The sequence below is a fragment of the Prionailurus viverrinus genome, chromosome D1, assembly GCF_022837055.1.
Source record: "Prionailurus viverrinus isolate Anna chromosome D1, UM_Priviv_1.0, whole genome shotgun sequence".
Lineage (NCBI taxonomy): Eukaryota > Metazoa > Chordata > Mammalia > Carnivora > Felidae > Prionailurus > Prionailurus viverrinus.
This window is the reverse complement of record NC_062570.1, coordinates 10,787,790-10,811,122: the sequence shown is the minus strand read 5'-3', so window position 1 is coordinate 10,811,122 and position 23,333 is coordinate 10,787,790. Positions and strand designations below refer to the sequence as shown.

Sequence of the window (23,333 nt, the reverse complement as noted above, 5' to 3'; positions counted from 1 at the left end):
GCTGCATGATTCACATTTCCTGTCTGGGTTCCAAAGCCCATAACTAGAGGATCCCTCCAGAGAGGAACACCAATTGTTAATACCTTTAACATGCCTGCTTCTGATGGTGAGAGCAGGAAAAATATATATTTTCATATTACATCTATATCCATCTATATATTTTTAACATGTCATTGTGCCACTTTGTACAGAATTGTCATTTTAAGTGGTGGTTTGGCCTCACTCCAGGGCTTGATGCATCAGGGTCAGGCGGTCTCAAAGGCAGCTGTAATTTTTATGCTGAGCTCCCAGAACCCGATGGGCTAGCTTGGGGAAATTTCACCACATTGCAGAGAGCTGGGGTGAGTGGCTCTCAGTTGAAAGGGCACAGCTTTTAAAGACAAGAAAAGTCTTGTCCTTTTTCCTTCTCTTTTTTCTCTGGTAATGAAGAATAACCCCCTACTTGCACTGATGGATTATTACACGAGAGAATCAACAAACACTTGTGAAACACCCCCAGCCAAAGATCCTGGGGTCCAGGATCCAGACACTATCTGGAGTCAGAAGGCAAATGGAAACATAGCCTCTGAGCATGTGTGTACCTCAAAGTGACTTAGAACTGAAACCAAGGGCTGTTTGTGGGCACCGGGACCCTTCGGGGGTCTTGGCCCACACCCAGGTGACTACCTGCCACTCCTGTCACTAAGAAGGATGCTCCCTGAGTCAGGAGTCTTCCAACGTCTCCAGCTTCCTTTTGGGGCCCAAGGGCATATCCACAAAAGCAATGAAGAGTGTAGCTAATGGATTACCCAGACCACAGGACACCTGGCCTTCAAACTAGGCACTCAAGAAAGCAGAACTGGGCTTTAAATTCTTCTGTAGACGGGCACCTGCAGAGCCACTCTCCTCTCCTCTGCAGGAAACTTGGGGACCAGAATCCAGCTCCAGCTTTTCCAGGCTTCCGTCTCAGTCCTCTCTCCAGGCAGGCCTGGCCCCCCAACTCCAGGGCAACTGTTCCTGGCCCCTGAGATCCTCTCCTAAGGCAGAGCTCCCCTCCCTCCAACTGGCTATTTAGAGCCAGGGAAAGAAATGAAGAAAAAAAAATTCTTATTAAATATGTGTATTTCTGCTATTCCTTTTGGTGTCATAATCCCTAACGAACCACAGCTGCAAGAAGACCAACTGAGCAAATGACGGAAGGATATAAATATCTAGAATTACTGTATCTCAAATTCAGTTTTCCTGTTGCAGCCCCAAAGAGCCAGATTTAATTTTTAAAAGAGACTTCAGAGAGGAAACCCAGGCCCCTGGCAAGGCCCTTAGATGCACAATAAACAAAATAGGCCTTAGGTTCACAGTTAGCAGCACTGCCCTATTGGTGGAGGTGAATGCTTACATGTGCATGTATATGTCTTTGTGCACTTGAACGTCTGCGTGCATGTGTGCAGATGCTTGGACACGCGTGTCAGCAATCAGTAAGAAGAAGTCTGGAGAGCTGTGAGGCTGAGTTTCAACAAACAAAATTTCTGACTTCCACATCCCTGACATAGGACATTTATTTACATGAGAAAGCGGGAAGGGAAATTAAACAATGATTTTCGAATCCCTCAAGAGCTATTATGCAGCAAATGTCATCCAGCTGTTCTCCACCCTGTTCCAGTTTCCCATCTGCTGCCTGTTTTAGGTGGACTTACAGGACAGGACCACTCACCATCTTCTGGTTGGCAAACTCCTGGGTAGTTTGGCACGTGGCTTCTATACAGACTGCCCCCTTGGAGATGGAGTTGGCAGGACCTAGCCTTTCCAAGTGGACTGGAATCTGAGTCTATACCATCTGGGTGGTAGGCTCTACACAGCGGGTGACTAGACTTAAGGCCAATATGAGTAGCGCACTGGCTCTCTCAGGGCACAGGGCCACGCTGCTCATGCCAGACACCAGAAGCACTCTCTGGATCCCCTGAGAGCAGTTAAGAAAAGATCAAGACTGGTGACTTGGAAGAGTTCCCAGTAGGCATCTGGCCTCAAGCCATGGAAACCAAATCAAAACTTGAGGCTAGAATAATATGGTGCATGTGTATGCAATTCATTCATCCATTCAACAGATATTTACAGACCCCTATTAGGAGCAAGATATCTATTGCAACTTTCTGGCCTGAGCTATATTGTTGCCTATGTTAGTTTCCTCCATAGTCCCCATAATACAGGGTAGCACAGCCTTAAAAGGTATAAGTAATTTCCCCTTCTGTTCGATGGATATGAAAGAATTCCACTACTGCCATTTCTCAGCTCCTAGGACAGACCTCCCCACTCTCAAGCTTGCCTTCTGTTTTATTGGGCCAACTGGTTTTCAAGAAAAGGCCTTGCCTCCAGTGAGCCAGGTGCTGAGGGGCTTCAAACTTGGTGGATGTGGCTCAGCAGATGGATGGGTTTGGGCACCTGTCTCTCATTTTCCTTGGTTCCAGTGATGCGCACCTGGAAAGCAACTATTCCCAATTCTGGTATCACAGCTGGAGGCTCAAATGATCTGGAGACTCGGGAACCAAGAGAGATGCTGTATATTAATTTTCCCAAAGATCTCTCTGCCATGCCTTTTATCCTACTTCCTATTAGTCGTCTTGTGGGCATACCATGTAAAATCTCACAATGCCTTTTCTCTACCTCTGCACTCTGTATGTTGACTATACATCTCAGAGATAGATGGGGGTCTGCTCTTGATCTACTTTCATTATTGCTCTCTCCTCATTTGATTACAGATATTTGTTAATCTGACTTGTTCTCTTATGAGCTCCTTGAGGGCCAGTTTGTTCATTCTTGAGGTCTAGCATGGTGCTTTTCATGTAAAAGGAGCTCAATACGTATTCAACAAATGAGTAAAGAAACAAATATATTACAAAAAGGGATACAAATCACACCCTCACAGTGGTTTTGTTTCCAAGAAGTTGAGAGGCCAGATCTGCAAACAATTAAGATGCCACCCTTCCATTCTCCTGGAATCAATGAGAATAACTTTCATTTTGCATTCTGAGTCTTTCTAAGCAAGGAGGGAAGGCAGATACATTTGAGCTTTATTTACAAAGATCTTTAAGCCCTTCTTCTGTAAACCAACGCAAATAGGATACTTTTATCTAAGGAACACAAAGGCCAATTCAGTGTCTGTCAACGGACTCACCTTTTCCACACCACCATGGGTACAAGTAACAGAGATCTGCCAATGTTACTTAAGTCACGGTCTCTGGACATGATCACACACCCTACTCAGTGATCATGAATCCAACTCAACCCATCCCAACCCATATGGTGAGGCACTCAGATTGGGTTTCGGAACTCCTGTATTTCTATTCTTGTTTGGCTTCTCTACCTAGGCTGTCAAGACCATGCAGTCCCTTAAAGACCCCTACAGCATGGCATATGTGATATCCAATGTGCCTGAAAGGTTGTGAAATCCCCTGTATTTGCTTCTGTCACCTACTTACTATCCATTTCTTGTATTCTCCACTCACATTTCTCAGCTCTGTCTCTGATGATGATAATACTTATCAAAAATGCACTTAGGGCTTACTATGTGCCAGACACTGTGTTAGGAGCTTCACACGCATTATGAAACATCTCTCTCACCAGAGCTTTAAGAGTTGGGGCGGTTATGATTCCCATTCTGTGCATGAAGGCAAAGAAACAGAGGCAGGTTAAACAACTCAATCAAGTCACATAGCTGTGGGTCTAAGACTTAGAGTTCAGAGTCAAGTCCTCCTGACTCTAGAGGTCATTCTCCTCACAACACTGTTCTCCAACAATCTGCTTTATCTTGGAGCACCCTGTTCTAGCTCTCAGAATTCCACTCCGTTATCACTTAGTAAGAGTCTCCATCACTGCTTCTCTAGCACTAGCCCTCTACCAATTCCCACAGTGCCCAGCACAGCTGTGTGCTCAGGCTAGCTCATCTCTGCATCTCTGGAGACATGGCGAGCAACAGCAGCAGGTAAATAGAAGATGCCACAAGTAACTTGCTCGCCTCATCAATCAGTGGCATTCTGGTCCTAGTTGGGAGGTCACTACTGTGTATCCTAAAGGGTGGCTCTTGTTCTTCTGCTCCTCTGCCTTTTGCTTGGAAGGCTGTCATCGACCCACCCAGTGCCTTGCCCCCACCTGCCACTGCACAGGCAATGATGCTTCACCCATTCTCCTCTCTGCCTAAGCTATGTAAATCCACCGGGAGAGAATCTGGGAGAGTCGTCCAAGTGGTTCCCCTTTGTGGGGCATTTCAAGGGTCAGCCCATATTGAAGCCCCTTTGACTGATTTAGTTCCAGCAATTGCTCCTATAAAGGAAATGAAGGATTTTGCAAAGCACTTTCTTTTTCAGAGTAAATGTGGTGGCCAGGTTAGGCAGAATTTACCTCTCCAGCACCACCTCCTCTTAACAGTAAAGAACCTCTCAAGAACTCAGAATTCAGGAAACAGTCGCCCTCAGCAGCGTGCGTGGCTGGCTGCACTTCCTTAGCATCATCTGACAGGCACTTCTACCCTGGAGGCAGCCTCAGCCTCTGCTGTCCTGTAGCACTGTTTTCCACTAATATGCTCATATTTCATCTGCTTTAGCATTTTGCTTTCCCAAGCCTCTTAATCCCTCATAATTGAATATATTTTATGCTGATGAGCAATGGTGTTAATCATGCCTCTGGGCCATGCCTAAAGGGACATTTTATTTCATTCTTTCTTGGGCTTTAAGCCAACTTGCATTTTTTTCCACCTCTAGAGAATAGACTCTCTCCATGAGAATGGAGTGTGAGCTAGAGGTGAGGAAGGACTTCCCGACTAACAGACTTTTGAGACTCTGGAACTAAGTGCCGATGAGAATTACCTTTAAGAGAGAGTTTTAAGAACAGAGATACTCTTTTCCTTTCATTGTCATCCAACCAGCTGAACACTTCACCCGGGAGCCCTGGGGATGAACCAAATGATGCATAGATTCTTCTCCAAGGCTGGGAGTGTGAGCTCTCCCATCACAGTCAGTTTTGGTATGTAGTCAAGGGGGAGACAGAACAAGAGGGGTAGTACCGAAGATTTACAACCCAATTGCAATTCATAAGAAATACAAAGTCAGCTGGGAGCACCCCATAGATGAAGGATGGGGATGATTCCCTGTGAAGCTTCCATTGATCCCGCCTCTCTAAAGGCTTTCCTGGTAGCCCCCTTGAACTGCCACGAGCATTGTTTTCCTCAACTTCAAAGCTGGGATTTTGTTAAATTAAAAATGCATAAAGCCACAACCTTGTTTTCTTTCAATTTTAGTGCTCACAGAACTAGAAAGGATTGATATGCCAGTAATAGCAGACAAGAGGGAAAAGAATTTATGACCCCAGAAGTGCTGAGGCAAAGCAATAGAAAGAAGCATTTAAGTCTTTCTATTAAAGTAACTCATATTAAAAAGTAATAGAAGCTGGGGTGGCAGAGGCCTTACTTATTTCATCAGTGATGCCAACAGTCAGCAATTTGTCATGGCTGGAGAACAGGAAACAACCGTCTACCCCATGAATGAGCCAATGCTCAGTGCTGCCTGTCAACAAAAAGCCGATCATCATCTGGGAACACCGGGACAGACAGTTTAAAGACTCACATTTAAGAGAAGTGGAGAGACAGCGGCATTTCTGTTTGGGGCTGCAGAATAGGTAGAATCTAGATTTCCACCTTAGTCCATTTGGCTGCTATAAAAGAGTACCAAACATTGGGTGGCTTAGACAAGAAACACTTAGTTCTCATAGTTCTGGATGCTGCAGTCTAAGATCATGGTGCTGGCAGATTCAGTTCTGGATGAGGGCACTCTTCCTGGCTTGTAGATGGTCACCTTCTCACTGTGTCCTCACAGGGAAGAAAGGACTAGTTAGCTTTCTTGAGTCTCTTCTTCTAAGGGTACTAATCCCATTAGAGACGCTCCACCCTCATGACGTAATCACCTGCCAAAGTCCCCATTTCCAAACATCATCACATTGGGGATTAGGTTTCAACACAGAAATTTGGGGGTGGGGGGTAGACAAAAACATGCAGTCCATAACAATTTCATTGTCTATGAAATTCCAAAGTTTAAAATTAGCCAAGACGACAAGATTTCAACAGTTAATTTTAGAAAGTTGGGGTTTGTTTCTTACCAAGTGATATAGCTCCTGGAAAGCTTGAACCAGTGATCACAGGCTTAGCTTTCTGAGTCCTCACATCCTTATTTACCAAGGATATGGAGGAATCAGGGTGAACACACTGATGGTTTCTCAGCTCCTCCCCCAGACAGAGAGAGAATGGAGCACAAATAGGCACACATTTCCCTTAGCTTTAATTTAAACAAAACAAAAAGCAACAAAAACCTTCTTCATTAGATAAACGTGTCTCTTTAGAATTACCTCCTTTTTCCTGTGTATAATTACTGACCGTAGGTCTGCTCCATCCACTTACTATCTGGATCCCTACTGCTAAGTATCAATTCTGATTGAGCAGTTCTTCCCCAAGCCACCAGTCTCTTCCAGGCACAAAGTTCTAAGGCCTTTCAGCATCATTCAGTGCTATAGACACTACCTTTGCTTTTTGAAATTCTTCTCTTCACTGACCTCAGAACCAATATCCTGGTTGTCCTTCACACTCTGACCAACACCCCTCCTCCTCCTCACCCCTAAATGTGAGAGTTCGTCAAGGTTTGGACCTCAGCGCTTAGCTCTTCCATCTCTACCTGCACTCTCTTCTTCACAAATGTCCACATTCAGTTTCAGTAATTGTTCCCAATGGAATGTCTATCAAGCCACACTGAACTAATTGAGTGTCTGGGTAAACGGTTTATTATTTTGTAGTATGCCATTCTCCACTCCCACCCCCATCTTCAGTCAACTTGTAATGCCAGCTGGTGGCCTGCCTACATTAACCTCTAAGTTCTTTTCCGTTTCCTGGTCTCCTGCCTACCCAGCCCAAACCCATCACTAGCCATCACCCCTACTGCCAGACATACACAAATGCAGGCACATACTCCTATATGTGATGATGCATCCACATTCTGAAGTACTAGGGCTTGGCTCTGTCTTCTAGGATCAGAAGAAGGAGAACAGTAGCAGACCACAAACAATGAAGGGTGAATTAGAAAATAAAGAAATGGAAAGGCCACCAAGCAATAAACAAAGTCCCAGAATATTTTCTTATGATTCAGTGACCACCAAAGAGTGTGAGGGAGAAAAAAACATCCTCCTGACCCTTGGGACTCCAAACTGCTGTCCAGCTCTTGGAAAAAGAGACAAGGAGCATGGATCTGGCTGAGGGATATTCTCAGATTACCCAAAATATACCATTTAAACTCACAATGGGACCCTTTATTTCCACCATATTTTGTTGACTGTTCCCCCTCACTTAGAAGTTTTGGTTACAAAAATGAAACTTGGGTCTTGGTTCCTAGAGAAGGATGGGAGTTGAAGGGTTCAGAATAATAATAAAGTCAAGAGGGGCAAGATTAATTCACAAACCTCAAGTGTTTTTTGTGGCCCAGTGCCTGATCAGGACATCAGGGGTTCCCCTTGGGTTATGATATGTATGTATATTTCTTTAACTTGCATCTAGGGATGAACATGACCTCCTACTGCCTCATTTCCTATCATTTATTGATGACTTCAGTACCTCAGTACCTAATACTATGACTATGACTAATGCTACTACTATTATTCTTGGGGACTTCAGTATCCATGTTGATGATTCCTCTACTACTCTGGCCTCTCAGTCCCTTAACCTCCTTACTCTAATAATAATGTCCTACCCACACAGCCACACCAAGATCTTAGCATCAACAAAAACTGCACCACCTTTGAAATCTCAGCTTCAAACATTACACTTGCTGACCACAATCTCTTGTCTTTCCAACACACTCTAGTACTCCCATTCCAGAATTTTTATGACCTTGTTGGGATCACTAATTCATGGACCCCACCACTGTTTTTGTTTTTTTTTTTTTTAATCTGCATTATTCCCCTCATATCTTCACCAAGGTAATGCCAATTAGGAGTAAGAAGATATTTAGGTATTTGAATTTTTAAGGCTAGGTGGCCACTGGATGTATGGAGTGAAGGAAAAGAAGACCCTTGGTAGCTAGCTTGAGTGACTACTCTCAACAACTTAAGTAGGGAATGCATGTTAAGGAAGAAGGGAAGAAATGATGAGTTCAGGTTTGGATGAGTTGAATCAAAGTTGTGTGATTGACTTCTAGCAGGAAGCGGCTGTACATGAGAGAGAAGATGGAGACTGGGAAATCATCAAGGTACAGGCCTTCACTGTCTTTCAGTTATATGACAGTAGCCTCGTAATTCATCTCCCTGCCTCCAGACATGCCCCTTGCAATCTACCTTACATTTTAAAACACAAAATTCATCCTGTCACTGACCTACTTAAGACACTTTACCACTTCCTATTGCTTTCAAATTAAAGGTTGAGATATACTGGGACTTTTAAGATCTAGCCTCTGGTACATAGCCAAGCCTAATCTTCCAGCCATTCCCCATTTGCTTCCAGTTCACTAAATATGAAATACCCTTTCCTGAATTTTCAGTCCAGCAAACTCCTATTCATTCTTTAAAACTCAAACTCAAATTCCAACCTCATTAGCAAGGCAAAATCCTTGTTTCTGCCTCTGTGCTCCCACTGTTAGTTGTCCTTATATCTTGTAGCACTTGCCACACACTGGTTATATAATGTGTGCAAACTCATTCTGTGAGACAATGAACTCTGTGGAAAGTGATTTTGCTTTATTTCTCACCATTTCCCCTGAGGTCCAGCTGAGTGTCTAGCACATTGTACATAGGTTCACCACTTGTCCTGCTTGTCTCAATGAGTGAGCCCTAGCTGGCACTTTGGGCCTTGACTCCAGGGTTCTCTCCCCATGGTTTCTTCGCTAGTGAAATAGCAAATCAAAAGTTGGTGATAAAACAATCCCTAAGGATTCTGGGGAAAAGGAGAGGAGAAAATTCTACATTCTTTCTTTTCTTCTAACTCCTCTTTCTTCTCCTCTCTTAATTTCTTATGTGCAAACAAAACCGTAGCTTAGATCAGACCCCTAAGAATCTCTACTATTTCTACCGCACAACCATAGATAATAAGATGGAACAAATTCCTCTAGGACCAGAGATGTTTCTCCGGACTTCTTTGGAATTTCAAGCAACTCAAGAGAACACCTGCTATTACTCTCTATAGCCTCTCAGGATACAAATAAGTGTGTGGGAATGACTGAGACTTCTGACTTTGGGGATTTCATCCCATAGTGTAATTTACCTGCGCTTTGAAAGAGTATTTTGTGTTAAAGGACAGAAAGGTTACTATAGTAGCAGTCTGGAGCCTGCTCCTGTATAACCTGGGGCAAAGTGTTTTCTGTCACCAGGACTGTTTCTCATTTGTAAATATAGAAGTTTGGACTAAATAACCTCTAACACTTATTTCAAATTCAAAAGCCTGTGAGGACTCCAAGTTCCAGTAGGTTAATAGCAACTTCTTAAATCCAAATAAATTCATACATCCTCAGGAAAAAAAAAATCAACTCAAGAGTAAATAAAACCACTCATAACCCAAGACTATAGCACAAGTAAGGAGCCAAGAATAGTACGAAATCAAAATTGTGCACAAGTCAAGAAATAAACCTAACCAGCCGAGTTATCTGGAGGATGCATGCCAAAGAGGAGACAGAATGGTGGATTGAGAAGGGAGGGGGGCACAAGGATCAGGAAGAGAAAGAAGCATCCAGAGTGTGGAAATTATGAGAATCTGTCAGAAACTTGGTGGATGTGAGCGCTGGCCACTGGGGAATCAATTGGAAAAGACTTGGCAGTGCAAGGGGTCAAAGGTGGCAGGCTTGAGTTGGGGCTACTTTTGAGGGAGAGAAACACGACTATAAAGGAGCATCATTTTGAGACTTAGTGGCGAAAGGAAAGAAGAGGAGGTGGAAATTAATGGTCCCCCAAAAGAGAATCACCAACTCAGAAGGCACTCCAAGCCCTCTCCTGTCTCAGGCTCCGTGCAGTCAAGAAGTTGCATTTCATATCTCAACAAGAGGGTAATTCTTAAACAGAATTCTGGTAAGCCTCCTCCATCCCTGTCTACATATAACTGTTACTTCTAGGCTAGGAAAATAAGTATTTTAAACAAACAGAAAGTGACTGAGACTATTTACACAAAGTTACTGTAAAAGGTCAAAATTTTTTAATTATTTCAGTTGGTGAAAATTCTCCCCCAAATTCAACCATGAAGCCCAACAAAACCGTACCACAACACCTCAACCTGGATTAAATATCCTTAAATAGACATTTTCCCATATGAAAACAATTGAAACTAAATATTCAAAAACTGAAAACAGAAAGCATAAAAAATATAAATATGTGAAATAGGAGTTGACCAAACTTAGGAAATAGATGGAAAAGGCAAAATCATGTTAGAAATGAAAACTAAATTACAAAGTACCCAAGGGAGAATATATTTAACCAAAAATACAATAAGAGACATTAAGGAAAGACAGTCATGAAAATAAAAATGACACAAAGAAGGTATTTAAAAAACAAATCAGATAAAATGTGATTAATATTGAAGATAAAAAAGATAATACAACATACATAATTGGAGTCTCTGAAGAAGAAAAAAATAAAACAAAAATAACATTTAAACCCATCATCCAAGAAAACTTTGCAGAAATGAAAGACAACCAGAAACTGCATATTGACGTTTATTTTTTGGGACAGAGAGAGACAGAGCATGAATGGGGGAGGGGCAGAGAGAGAGGGAGACACAGAATTGGAAACAGGCTCCAGGCTCTGAGCCATCAGCCCAGAGCCTGACGCGGGGCTCAAACTCACGGACCGCGAGATCGTGACCTGGCTGAAGTCAGACGCTTAACCGACTGCGCCACCCAGGCGCCCCAGAAACTGCATATTGAAATGCCCCACCATGTACCTGGGACAACTGACTGGAACGCTTTCATCTAAGACCCATCTTGATCAAACTTACAACTTTCCCCTAGCCTTGATATTTGAAGCAAAGACTCAAGGTGAGCCTTTTCAACTTCTGCCAACAATGGAATAGTATTTTCAAGAAACTCAGGAGAAGAGTGTGAACGAAAGATTTTATATCTAATCAATCTGTCCATCAAATAGCAGGGTTAGAAGAAAGAGTTGTAACCATGCAAGAATGGTGGTTAATCTGTAGTCAGAAACCTTTTCTGAGCAATTTTAGCAGCCGAACTTCATGTAACCAGATGTCTACAAAACATAAAAAGGGGTGCCTGGGTGTCTTAGTCGCTTAAGCATCCAACTTTGGCTCAGGTCATGATCGCATGGTTTGTGTGTTCGAGCCCCGTGTTGGGCTCTGTGCCGACAGCTTAGAGTCTGGAGCCTGCTTCGGATTCTGTGTCTCCCTTTCTCTCTGCCCTTCCCTTGCTTGCACTCTGTCTAAATAAAAATGTTAAAAATATATATATAAATAAATAAATAACATTAAAAAAAAAAGGAGTCAGAGCAAGTACCAAATGTGTTTAATTGTTGCTCTAAGACTAAGACCAATATGGGTCAAGGGTGGAAGACCATAATGTAAATGCTAAACATTGTATAAAAGTAAATACAACATGAAGTTGAGTGGGAAGTGAGAGAGAAACAAGAAAGTAGAATAAACTCATTGTCACATAGGTAGTAGGGAGGAGTCAAAGGTTACATTTAAACTTAACAACCAAAGTGAGTGAATGAATGAATGAATGTATGAACAAACAAATAAACTTGACAACAAAATAGTAAATGCCTAAATAGGGAAAAAAGGGGGACTGTGGGTGTCATAAAAAGTATAAAGTACTGGAACAACCATATACTCTCTTAAATTCTGAAAGAGTTAAAGGAAGGAAGGAAGGAAGGAAGGAAGGAAGGAAGGAAGGAAGGAAGGAGAAAGAAAAGAAAAGAAAAGAAAAGAAAAGAAAAGAAAAGAAAAGAAAAGAAAAGAACAGACAATAGAAAAGAGCACTAGAGGAGTACCTGGGTGGCTCAGAAGGGTGAGTGGCCAACTTTGGCTCAGGTCATGATCTCGCAGTTTGTGAGTTTGAGCCTTCACATCAGGCTTGCTGCTGTCAGCCTGAGAGCACAGAGCCCACTTGGGATCCTCTGTCCCCCTCTCTCTGCCCCTCCCCTGCTTTCACTCTCCCAAAAATAAATAAATATTAAAAAAAAGAGCACAGAAAATACAACAATGCTTACAATAAATATAACATGAAGATATGACAACTTGGTACTAAACATATTAGTCACATTAATAAATGTAAATATACCTATTAAAATAAGTACTTTTTCTTTTTTTAAATGTTTCTTTATTTTGAGAGGGAAAATGAGAGCACAAGTGGGGAAGGGGCAGAGAGAGAGGGAAAGAGAATCCCAAGCAGGAGCCACAAAACATGGGATCATAACCTGAGTCAAAATCAAGAGTCAAAGCTCAACAAACTGAGGCACCCAGATGCCCCAAAATAAGGAAATTTTCAAGCTGACTCAAAGAGCAAAACCCAATTCCAGGGTGAATACAAAAGACACATCTAAAATGAAGTGAATACAAAAGACATGTCAAGAAATGAAGGGATTCTAAAAATAAACTGACGGGCAAGTTATTTCAGGCAAATGGAAACAATAAGAAAGGTTATGATTCCAAAATCAGACAAAATAAAATTCAGACTGGTGGTCTGGAGTATAGAGTGCAGAGATAGCACGAGTACATATAGAGGTTTATTGTATTATAAAGCTACTGTCTGAAATCAATGAAAAAAGGTGGACTTTTTAACAAATGGAATTAGAACTGAATTAACTTTGAAAAAAATAAAATTGGCTTCTTTCTTCATATCATTAGCAGAATAAAACTCCAAATGCACAGAAGACATTAATGTAAAAGATGGAACCACGCAACTACGAGATATGGGGAGAGGCTTTTAACTATAATTAGAGATCCAGCAATAGTAAAAAAGTAAACTAATGAATTAAATTTAAAAATATTTTTCTCATATGGCCAATAAAGAAAAAAAAAAACACTCCATAAGTGAAGTTTAAAGACAAGTAATAAGCTGGGAGACAAAAAATACAACATGTGTAACAGGTAAAAGGCAGATATCCCTGATATGCTAATGTTGAGAATATTTTAAAACCTGATAGAAAAAATATAAATAGCTATAAATAGTTCACCAAAAAAATATACAATGTCCCTCAAAGATAATACAAGATGTTCAATTTCACTCATAATAAAGAAATACAAATTTAAACTAGGCTATTTTCTCACCTAAGAAATCAGCAAAAATTTCAAAAGCTTGACAGCCACTCTGTTGCTGGAGAAGTAGGGGAAAAGTTACTCTCATACAATGATGGTGAAAATGAAAGATATTACTCCTATGAAGTGAATAGGACAGTATCAAATACAGCTAGCAAAATGAAAGATATTACTCCTATGAAGTGAATAGGTCAATATCAAATACAGCTAGCAACACATTTGCCCTTTGACTCACAGCCTCATTTTCAAAGTTTACCTTGAAAATACTCCTTCAACAATTACAAAATGAAATCATGAGGTTTTTCTTTGTTGCATTATTTGCAATAAAAAAATCATTGGAAATGATCTAAATACTCATCCACCAAAGTTTGATTAAATAATTGATAATACAGGGGCACCTGGGTGGCTTGGTCCATTAAGAGTCCAACTTCGGCTCAGGTCATGATCTCACGGTCTGTGAGTTCGAGCCCCGCGTTGGGCTCTGTGCTGACCGCTCAGAGCCTGGAGCCTGTTTCAGATTCTGTGTCTCCCTCTCTCTCTGCCCCTCCCCTGTTCATGCTCTGTCTCTCTCTGTCTCAAAAATAAATAAACGTTTAAAAAAATTTTTTTTTTAATTGATAATACAACCACATGATGGAGGACTATACAGTGATAAGAGGGAGGAGGATGTCCATGAACAGATATTGAATGACTGATGTATTGGGAACTCAATAAAATAGCAAGATGCACAACACTTTTATAATACACTGGCTTTTGTGTAAGAAATAAGGCAAGGTAAGAAAAAATGTGTGTGTGTGTGTGTGTGTGTGTGTGTGTGTGTGTGTGTGTGTGTGTATTTATTTATACCAAACAAAGGAAGATGAGCCAGAAAATAATGAAATTGGTTACACTTCATGGGGTGAGTTGGCATAAAGTAAAAAGTATTAGGAAAGGGAGAGAGAATTCTGTGAATACATTTTACATTTTTTTTAATTTTTTTTTTTACATTTTATTTATTTTTGAGAAACAGAGTGAGACAAAGCGTGAGCGGGGGAGGGGCAGAGAGAGGAGGAGACAGAATCTGAAGCAGGCTCCAGGCTCTTGAGCAAGCAGTCAGCACAGAGCCTGATGTGGGGCTTGAACCCACAAACTGTGAGATCATGACCTGAGCCGAAGTCGGACGCTCAACCGACTGAGCCACCCAGGCACCCCACATTTTACATTTTTTAAAAAAATATGTTAAATCACCAAACTAACAATTTACATATTCAAAACATAAGCTAAGTCAACAAGGTATCTACCACTGAATACCAAAAAACAACAAACAAAAACAACAACAAAGAGCCCTAATTGTATATCGAAGTGACAATACAACCATGTAGAAAAAAAAAAAAAAGAAGTAATTCAACTAACTTTTGAACACAGTACTTTGGCTGAACACCCTCAATGGAATACATTCTAAGGATAAAAGGATCTGCAAAAAATCTTGAACTTTAATTTGTTCGTTTTGGTGGTGTTATGTTGAATTCTGATACAATTTTGTTTGTATTGGAGGAGGCAAATCCTACCTGCCAGAGTTCAATGGAATTGGACATCACATAATTTGTGATTATGTATAAGATATATATATTTTTTTATCCTACATCTGTTCACCGAAATGGCCCAGAAAAACAAGGACATTTTAGTTGCAGTATTGTCAGTTGAATTGTGTCCACGACAAAGCTATGTTAAAGTCCTAACCCTAATACTTGTGCATGTGACCTAATTTGGAAATGGGGCCTTTGCAGAAATAATCAAGTTAGATGAGATCACACTGGATTAGCATGAGTCCTAAATCCAATGACTGGTGTCCTTTTGAGAAGATAGCCACGTGAAAATACACGGAGGAAAAACTATCAGGTGAAGGCAGAGGCACATATTGAAGTGAGGTGGCTACAACAAGCCAAGGAATACCCAAATGATTGCTGCCAACTAGCAGGAGCTAGGAAGAGGCAGGGAAGGATTCCTCCTTAGAGCCTCCGCCTACAATGATCTCAGACTTCTAGCCTCCAGAACAATGAGACAATAAACTTCCATTGTTTTAGGCCACCCAACTTGTGGCACTTTGCTATAGCAGCCTTAGGAAACTAATGCATGCAGCCACCAAATCTTGGTTTCTAAATACCATTTGACACAAAAAGGACAGGAGCTCCTGGAAGAAATACTTGATCAAAAGGTCTGCGGCATCTTATTGTGCCAGAAAGGATCTGGCACAAGGATGTACCCAACCAACACTGATGGGAGTGTGATAAAAAGAACCAGTTTAAAGAGATTCTAATAAGCCAAATTTGGACTAATTTGAGTATTAAAAAGAATAAGGAAAAGTGATTGTGTGAATGATTAGAGGAATTAACTAGAAAGAGACATTAACTAGAAAGGGAAAACTTTCTGTGGTGATCAAAATGTTCTTTATCTTAATACAGGAATGAGTTACAGGAGTGTATATGCTTGTCAAAATTCATCTAACTGTATATTTAAGATCTGTACATTGCACTGTATGCAAATTATACATCAATTTTTAAAATTAATGATAATAATAGATTATAACATATTGAGCTTAAAATTTCTTAAAAATATCTGTGTCCAAAATGATATTGAAAACAGAAGTTTGGGGAAGGAAAGCTCTTTTATACAAAAGGATGCCAGCTAGCAAATGTAGAATTTCAACCACCAATGTAATAATTGCTTCATGCAAAGATAATCAATGGATGCTAAAATATAAAGTGAATGATTTTAGAGATCAGAATAATCAAATAGTCTCAAAGTATCACCCCACAGGTAAGGGGAAAGGTGCCTTTGCAATGAAGAAATCTGGCAGACACCAACTTAACCAAGAGATCACCCCTAATGGTGATAATGGGACAAACTGATTTCATGCATCTTCTGACATGCTCTGATCAGGATGCAGACGACCTATGTACTATGTCAGCCCCAAACGGCTATCCTAAATCTAATCATGAGGAAGCATTCAGACAAATCCAAATCATCGGACATTCTTCAAAGCCAGAAGTCCAAATTATTCAAAAGGTCAACATCATAAAAGAGCACAAGAGGAAGCGAAAATGTTCTAAATTTAAAAAGATTAAAAAGACGTAGTGAACTAAATGCAATGCTGGACCACTGACTGCGTACCAAAAAATAAATAGCTATAAAGAACACTGTTAGGACAATCATGGAAATTTGAACATAGGTTACATACTAGATAATAGTATGGTATCTTTGTTAAATGTCCTGCATATAATCATTATAATGTGGTTATACAGAACAATGTCCTTTTTCTGAAAAAAGAAAGCAAAGACAGCAGTAATTATTATTGTTAATAATACGGCAATAATAACTATTAATAGTAACTGGAGAATCTATGAAGAGAACATGGATATTTATTGTACTACTTTTTCCAATAAGTGATTTAGAATTTTTCAACATAAGATATTTTGGAAATGCTATTTTACTAGGAAAAATTTGTAATTTTTTTGCACAGTACGTTTTGTGTCTGTCACTTTCTCATCTTACTGCCCCCACCCTCATCAAATTACAGCCAGGATCACTGGATATGTTACCTCACAAGACTTCTTCTCCCTCCCAAAATAATTTTTCTAAACAGAGCCTTTGTAAAGTATTTTGTAAATAAATTTCTGCACAAAATTTTCCAATAGGTCTAAGTTATCCTGGGGCTAAATTCAAAACTCTTCAGAATGGCAGTTTCATTAGTTCTGAACGTGTGTTTCAAATTGTTGGCCTGACATCTCCATGTGAAAATTCTAGTAATCTCAAACTTAAACTCACCCAATTCAGAGTTGGACACTCCCCCCTCCAAACCCAATTCTCCTGTTGTGTTTCCTATTTCCTTAGTGGCATCATCACCCTTCAGTCACCCAGGCTGACCCTCTCAGAACCAACCAAGGTTCTTTCCTGTTTTTCATATCCTATACCAAACCTTTAAGGTCTAAGGAAGTCATCCCATCACTGATCTCTCTTACATCAGGCATTCACCATCTCTAAGCTCTGAACTATTCCCTGCCTACCAAATGTCTCCCTGATGTTCCCTAATAAATGTTAAATAATTATCAATTTATGGAGAGCAATCAGGACTAATTATTGCCCTTTCTGCCTCTTTCTTCTCCCCAAACAGCCTTACGATAAATGTCTCTCAGAACAAAAGAACAGCAAAGCCACTGCCTAAAATTCTGGAAGAGAAAAGTGCCATAGAATTCATTGCCTCTTCACCTGGAGCCCTAAATGCTCAGTGTGACCAATGGGACAAAGAGATTAAAAAATAAAAAACTCAATCCTAATGTCTGATGTCCTATTTCCCATTTCAGAAAGAAGGGGCAAAAACCCAGCTGGAACATTCTAGCTATTTGAAGAGTACAGGCTTTGCCTTCCTCTAAATCGTGCTTGCTGCAGTATGCCTGGCATTCATGGTGCTTGTGCAGGCACAAGCAAGATGGAAATGTGCCCCATATGTCCACCCACTCCCAGCTATGGTGGTTGGAGACAGATGCTCCAAAGCTGGGATTGGCAATCTAAGGCCTGCAGTTCCAATGTGCCCATGCCCTTTTATTGACAGCCCAGCAGTTAAGGATGGTTTTTATATTTTTAAGGAAGTATTGTGTGTGTGTGTGTGTGTGTGTGTGTGTGTGTGTGTGTGCGTGAGAGAGAGAGAGAGAGAGAGAGAGAGAGAGAGAGAGAGAGAGACCGACCACAAATGGCCTGCAAAACCGAAAGTCTTTACTACCAGGGTCTTTATTTTAAAAAGTTTACTTTAAACCCATACAGGCATGAGTGTGAATCCCATTTATGACCTTCAGTAGCCATGAAACCATATGCTATATACAACTATTAAAACTTAGTCCTGGTTTTCTCACCAGTACGTGTAGATGAAACACCTGCATAAAGGATATTGTAACAATTAAGTGAATTAATTGGTGATTTACTTAATACAATTCTTGCCACCTAAGTACCCCATAAATGTTACTTCTAATTGTAATAGAGAAAAATTATTACTTAAAACAATCACATCTGTCTTTTACAGAAGACGACATAGTTCGTGTCAGAGAAGATATAAATCTCTATATAGCTCCCTTCTCTTGGCTGAGATTAATGGAGGAGGATGAAGGCAAAGACGGAAAAAATTTCAAAGCTTCTGCCAATTATTCCAAGCTGCCAAAGAGGAGACTAAGAATACATAATATATTGTTTAGTTGAGCACATCAGTGAGTCTTCGCATATATAAACAGGGGTTCAGAGCTGAGCAGGGGATGGGTAGGTAAGTTGATCTACACAATAAAGAGAAGAGAATTAAGTTTGAAAGGGAATCAGGCTTCCTGTCAAGGCATGGTGGCAGATTGAGCACAGGATAAGATCTTTCCTTTCACTGAACTCTTGGAAATAGTAGGAAATGTAAAAAAAAAAAAAAAAAAAAAAGAAAAGAAAAGAAAAGGAAAAAAGGAAAAAAAATTGGAAAAAAATATACAAATTTCATGTTGAAAGCAAGAAACATAACTCTCAATAGAGTAGAAAATGGAAAGACATCCCTCAAAAGGAAGAAAAACTCTTTAGTTCAATCCATGTTCCATGGCAGGAAACATGTGTTGCATTTCTATCATTTAGAAGCTCAGGATTCCTACCAACAGACAATTGGTATTTCACAGCTACAGATACCGACACATGTGAAGGAGCAGATCACAAAAACACAAGTTTAATCTTTTGCTCTTTGACCCAAAAATATGAATGGCTCCTATGAATGGCTGAAGAAACTAAGCCATTAAGGAGGTGCTCATTCAGGACTTCTCCTGCAAGGACAAGATAGGACATACAGAGAGAGAAAGACAGGGAACTGGGAGAGTGGCAGTTGGCTCTTGAAAGGCCAGCCTACAGTTCAATGATGCTGACTGCTTGAAGGTAGTAAGCTAGACAAAAAGTCTACCTAATGTCTTTCTTTCACACTCAAGATTGGGCAGAAGCATCAGGTGAATGAATGCTCTGGTCACTGAAGGTGGAAAAGGGGCACTATGAGGTGCCAAGATGTGAAATTCCGTATCCCTAAGGCAGAGTGGGCTATGTTAACAAACAAACAAGTCAGAAAGAAATGTCAAACCCAGAGTCAGAGTTCCCCGTAGTCAGTGTAAATTTTTTGCCCAGACCAAAAGTAAAGAGTTCCATATAGACAACAGGTCGGTAGTACCTAGCTAGTATTTTGACTGTAACCTCATGAAACACCTTGAGCCAGAACCATCCAGCTAAGCCGCTCCCAAAATCCTAACCCACAAAAACTGTGAAGGATTAAAAAAAAAGTTGTATTATTGTTTCAAGCTTCTAAATTTTACGGTAATTTGCTGCACCGCAATAGTTAACTAAAGCTAGCATAGATAGAAAGCAAGCAAGTAGCTTGTGAGCTTATGAGACATACGCAGAATTCGTAAGATATACTAATTATAGATAATGAAGTGGTAACCTGTAAGATATGCTCAAGATGTACAGAGTAAGTGGAATGTAGGATGAAACAAACAAAAATGTTACTTATAGACAGCAAGTGACAGAAAGAATAAGTCATGATCGTGCCACCTCTGGGCTGACAGTTTTGTCACCCTTACGTCAGCAACCCATTGGCTGACATCTGTATGGTCTCATTTTGGCCCCATGCGCTCTGTGCAAGAAATGCAAATAACATTCTTGGCTGTTCGGAAGGCTAACTGGCAAGCAATAGCTGTGGACAGGCACACTTGTTCTTGCCCCCGTATTCCTCTCATCAGAGAGCACACGCAAGCTTTGGCCCAAGGGACCTTCTGTGGGGCCTTCTTACTCACATCTCAATTCCAATGCTCATAACCATGCCATCAGCAGGGAAGGCTGATGCAGCAGAGGGCATTTCCTAACCCAGGAAATAGGGAGAACAGTCCTTCTACCTAGGTGCCCCAACCTAGGTGAATTAACCCATCCTATCCCTCTCCACTTGCTTCTTGATTTGCATTTTAAACAGATTTAGTAAGCTGTGTTTTGAGACCTTACTTGGGTCTGTGAGGCTTTCTGTTCTGAGATCTCTCAAGCAACTTTCCGATTGAGTACTCAGAGACCACCAGGGCTTCAAAGTAATTTCCCATGTAACAGGGATCTTGGGAAAGTCACTTTACCACCCTGAGACTCAGTTTTCTATACAGCTAATGCTATATAGTGGGCAGTACTCTCAGAGTAAGAGACATTTATGAGAATGCCGAGACACAAAGTAGATACTCACAAAAAACCAGTTCCTTCTGCCTTTGTGACTGTACCTGTGGCTAACCTCAGCTTTGTCATCCTTTAAAAGGCTATCAAAACACCTGCCCTCCACGGTTACCGTGAGGACTAAGGTAACATTTCTGAAAGCACCAAGCACAGGGCTTGGCACACAGTAGACAGTCAACCACTTTTAAATTTGTCTTCCTTTCCCTCCAAAAGCAAAACAAACAGAACCCAGTGTAACAGCCGCTGCTGTGGTATCATTTCAAAAATGTGGGAAATCTCTCCATCCTCACCACCAACTCCGATTACATCCCTCCCCTCCCCTCCCTGCTTCCCATTCCTTTGAAGGGTTAGAGCTTTTGTTCCTTAATAGAGAGTTACAACTCATCCTGGAGGAAGAAACCAAATGACTTAAATTCACCCAAAGACACAAATGACTAACAATAGATCCTTGCACAGAAAGGAAGATTTTATGGGGAGAGAGAGGAGGGAGTAAGCAGGCAGGGTACAGAGAAAGGGCACTCAGAGGTGAGACAGAAGAGAAAGGCCCAGAAAGGCAGCCTGGATACAAGCCATAACAAAGACACATTTATTGCTGTGAATCTGTCCAGAAAGGCCAGGGCCAGAGAGCCACTCCCTCAACAACCCTGCCCTCAGACATCCCCTCCATCCCTGATGGCCCCTTCCTCAGAGAGCTCCTCCTACACAGCCCACACCACAGTTCCCTCCTCACACCTTCCCCCCAGGCCCCTCCCTCACGCAGTCCCCTCCCTCAGACAACTCCTCCTACACAGTCCCCCCACACACAGCCCTCCTCCCTCACAGAGCCCCTCCCTCACACACAGCCTGTCCCTTGGACAGCTCCTCCTATATGGACCCCCCTCATACAGGCCCGCCTCCTTCACACAGTTCCTCCTGCAGAGCCCCCCTCCACATGCGCGCACGCGCGCGCGCGCGCGCACACACACACACACACACACACACACACACAGGCCCCTCCTTCACACAGACCCCTCCCTCACAGGGCTCCTCCTACACAGCTCCCCCACAGGGCCCCACACACACACAGGCCCCTCCCCTCCCAGAAGATGAAGATGGGCAGTCCTCAAGATAGCAGGAGTCAACAGCTGCCTAGTGTCCTATGGAAAGGAGTTGCAGTAAGTTGAAATGGCCCACTTTTTGGCCATCATCTCCTCCTCTCCTTAGGACATGGAAGAGGATTGTGGGATTTGTGGCTCAGACCAAAAGCAGCCCTTGAGAAGGTTTCAAGCTATACCACCAGAGTCCCAAAACAGTCTGGCAGCCTTGGAGGGAAGCAGCAAAGAGTGATGAAAAACACATCAGGTTTGGAGTCAGAAGTTGGGACTGCAGATTTCAGCCTCACACCTTATTAGAGCTACGCCCTGGCACAAGTCATGTAACTCGCGGTTAGAGCCATTAAAGTAGGGATCCTCACATACTTGCAGAGCAGCCCCACCTGGGAGCTGGCAAAGCTAAGCGCCTGGCCCCCTGCCCTTTATGCCTCCTCCCAACCTGAGTGCAGCGTGTTTCTGGGGGAAGGGAGAAGCCTGGTTGGCCAAGGGAGGCATTCATACCTCAGCATTTCTGATAAATTGCCTAAAGAGATCTCAGAAGAAAGAGACCTAGATTTCCAAATCTATAGTCATTTTGTGTGTGGATGATTCATTCTGTTAATAAATTAATATTCACTTTTATACCTAATTTTATATTTGTATTCTTTTATTAAGGCCCCCTCCCCCTAGATTGTACTTCAGATCTCACAAAACCTGGCTCTACCCCTGAAGACATCCGAGAGCTGTTAAATGAAGTGGCCACACGAAAAGCGATTGGTTCAACAAAAACTGGAAATAAATACTTATTAAGTCTGATGCTGAGGCCCCTGCTTAGCACCCTTCTACGCAGGTGAGGCACAGGAGGAGGAGGAAGGCAGCCAAGAGACCTCCCCCAGGTTGGGGAAACACTGTTAGAGCTGGCGGGAATCCTACCGCTCTCCAGCCAGGGCCCCTCTGGCCAGACAGGGCCAGATGATGTAGTGATTTGATTCAGTGGGTAAACATCCAGTGCAGCTTGCTGGAGGCCCCCAGCCTCATATTACTGTTGACACAAGGCAGATTCCCTTGCTCTAAACCACTGTTTATATTTTAGCCAAGTGTCCTATATAAATCTCCTACCCAACCACCAGACTCCGGCTGCTACAGAAGTGACCAACTAGAAAATGGCCTAATAAGGAGTTTGCTGCAGAAATTGGGGTGTATCTCCATATGAAAGACTGCCTTGGGGGTACTGACCAGGAAATCCTGAAGTTAGGCTTTCCAAAATGGGGAGCCAGAACACGGCTGAAGGCAGCTTCAGCTAAAATAAAGGTTCTTTTAAAGAACTCTCTCAACCAGGGGACCAGGTCTATGAAATATAGGTTTAGTTCAGCTCAGGTTCAGAGAACATTCTGAAGTCCCCGTTCAGTAGTTCTAGGAAATATGTAGGCTTGGTTCCAGTTCAAACTCGTTCTTCAACAGGGGGTTTTCAGAGGAAAAACAGAATACAACTTTGTAATCGCTTTGTGGTTCCATAAATTAATATTAGGGCTTGGTTCAGAGCTCAGCACAGTTGTGTGGTAAGCTGTGGTTTGGGGTTCATGGTCTGGCAGAGGTCCCTGATGGAAGGCCTCAATGCCTGGAGAGCTGTGGCTTGAAAGGAGCAAAGGGGAACTCTTTTCCTTGCAGGAGGAGCCAACTGCTGAATCCAGTTCATCTGGACTCAGCAAGGGGCAATTTAAAAACTGCTTCTCCCAGCTATAGCTTTGGGGAGTGGCCTCTATTCT

The 23,333-nt window shown here is 41.9% G+C and overlaps 1 long non-coding RNA gene across 1 annotated transcript in view; it reads right to left on the bottom strand.

Moving 5' to 3' along the window:
* The window catches only part of LOC125176297 (uncharacterized), a 509,320-nt gene that overhangs the window by 286,043 nt on the left and 199,944 nt on the right, over positions 1–23,333 (bottom strand). The gene's annotated exons all lie outside the window — the stretch shown is intronic.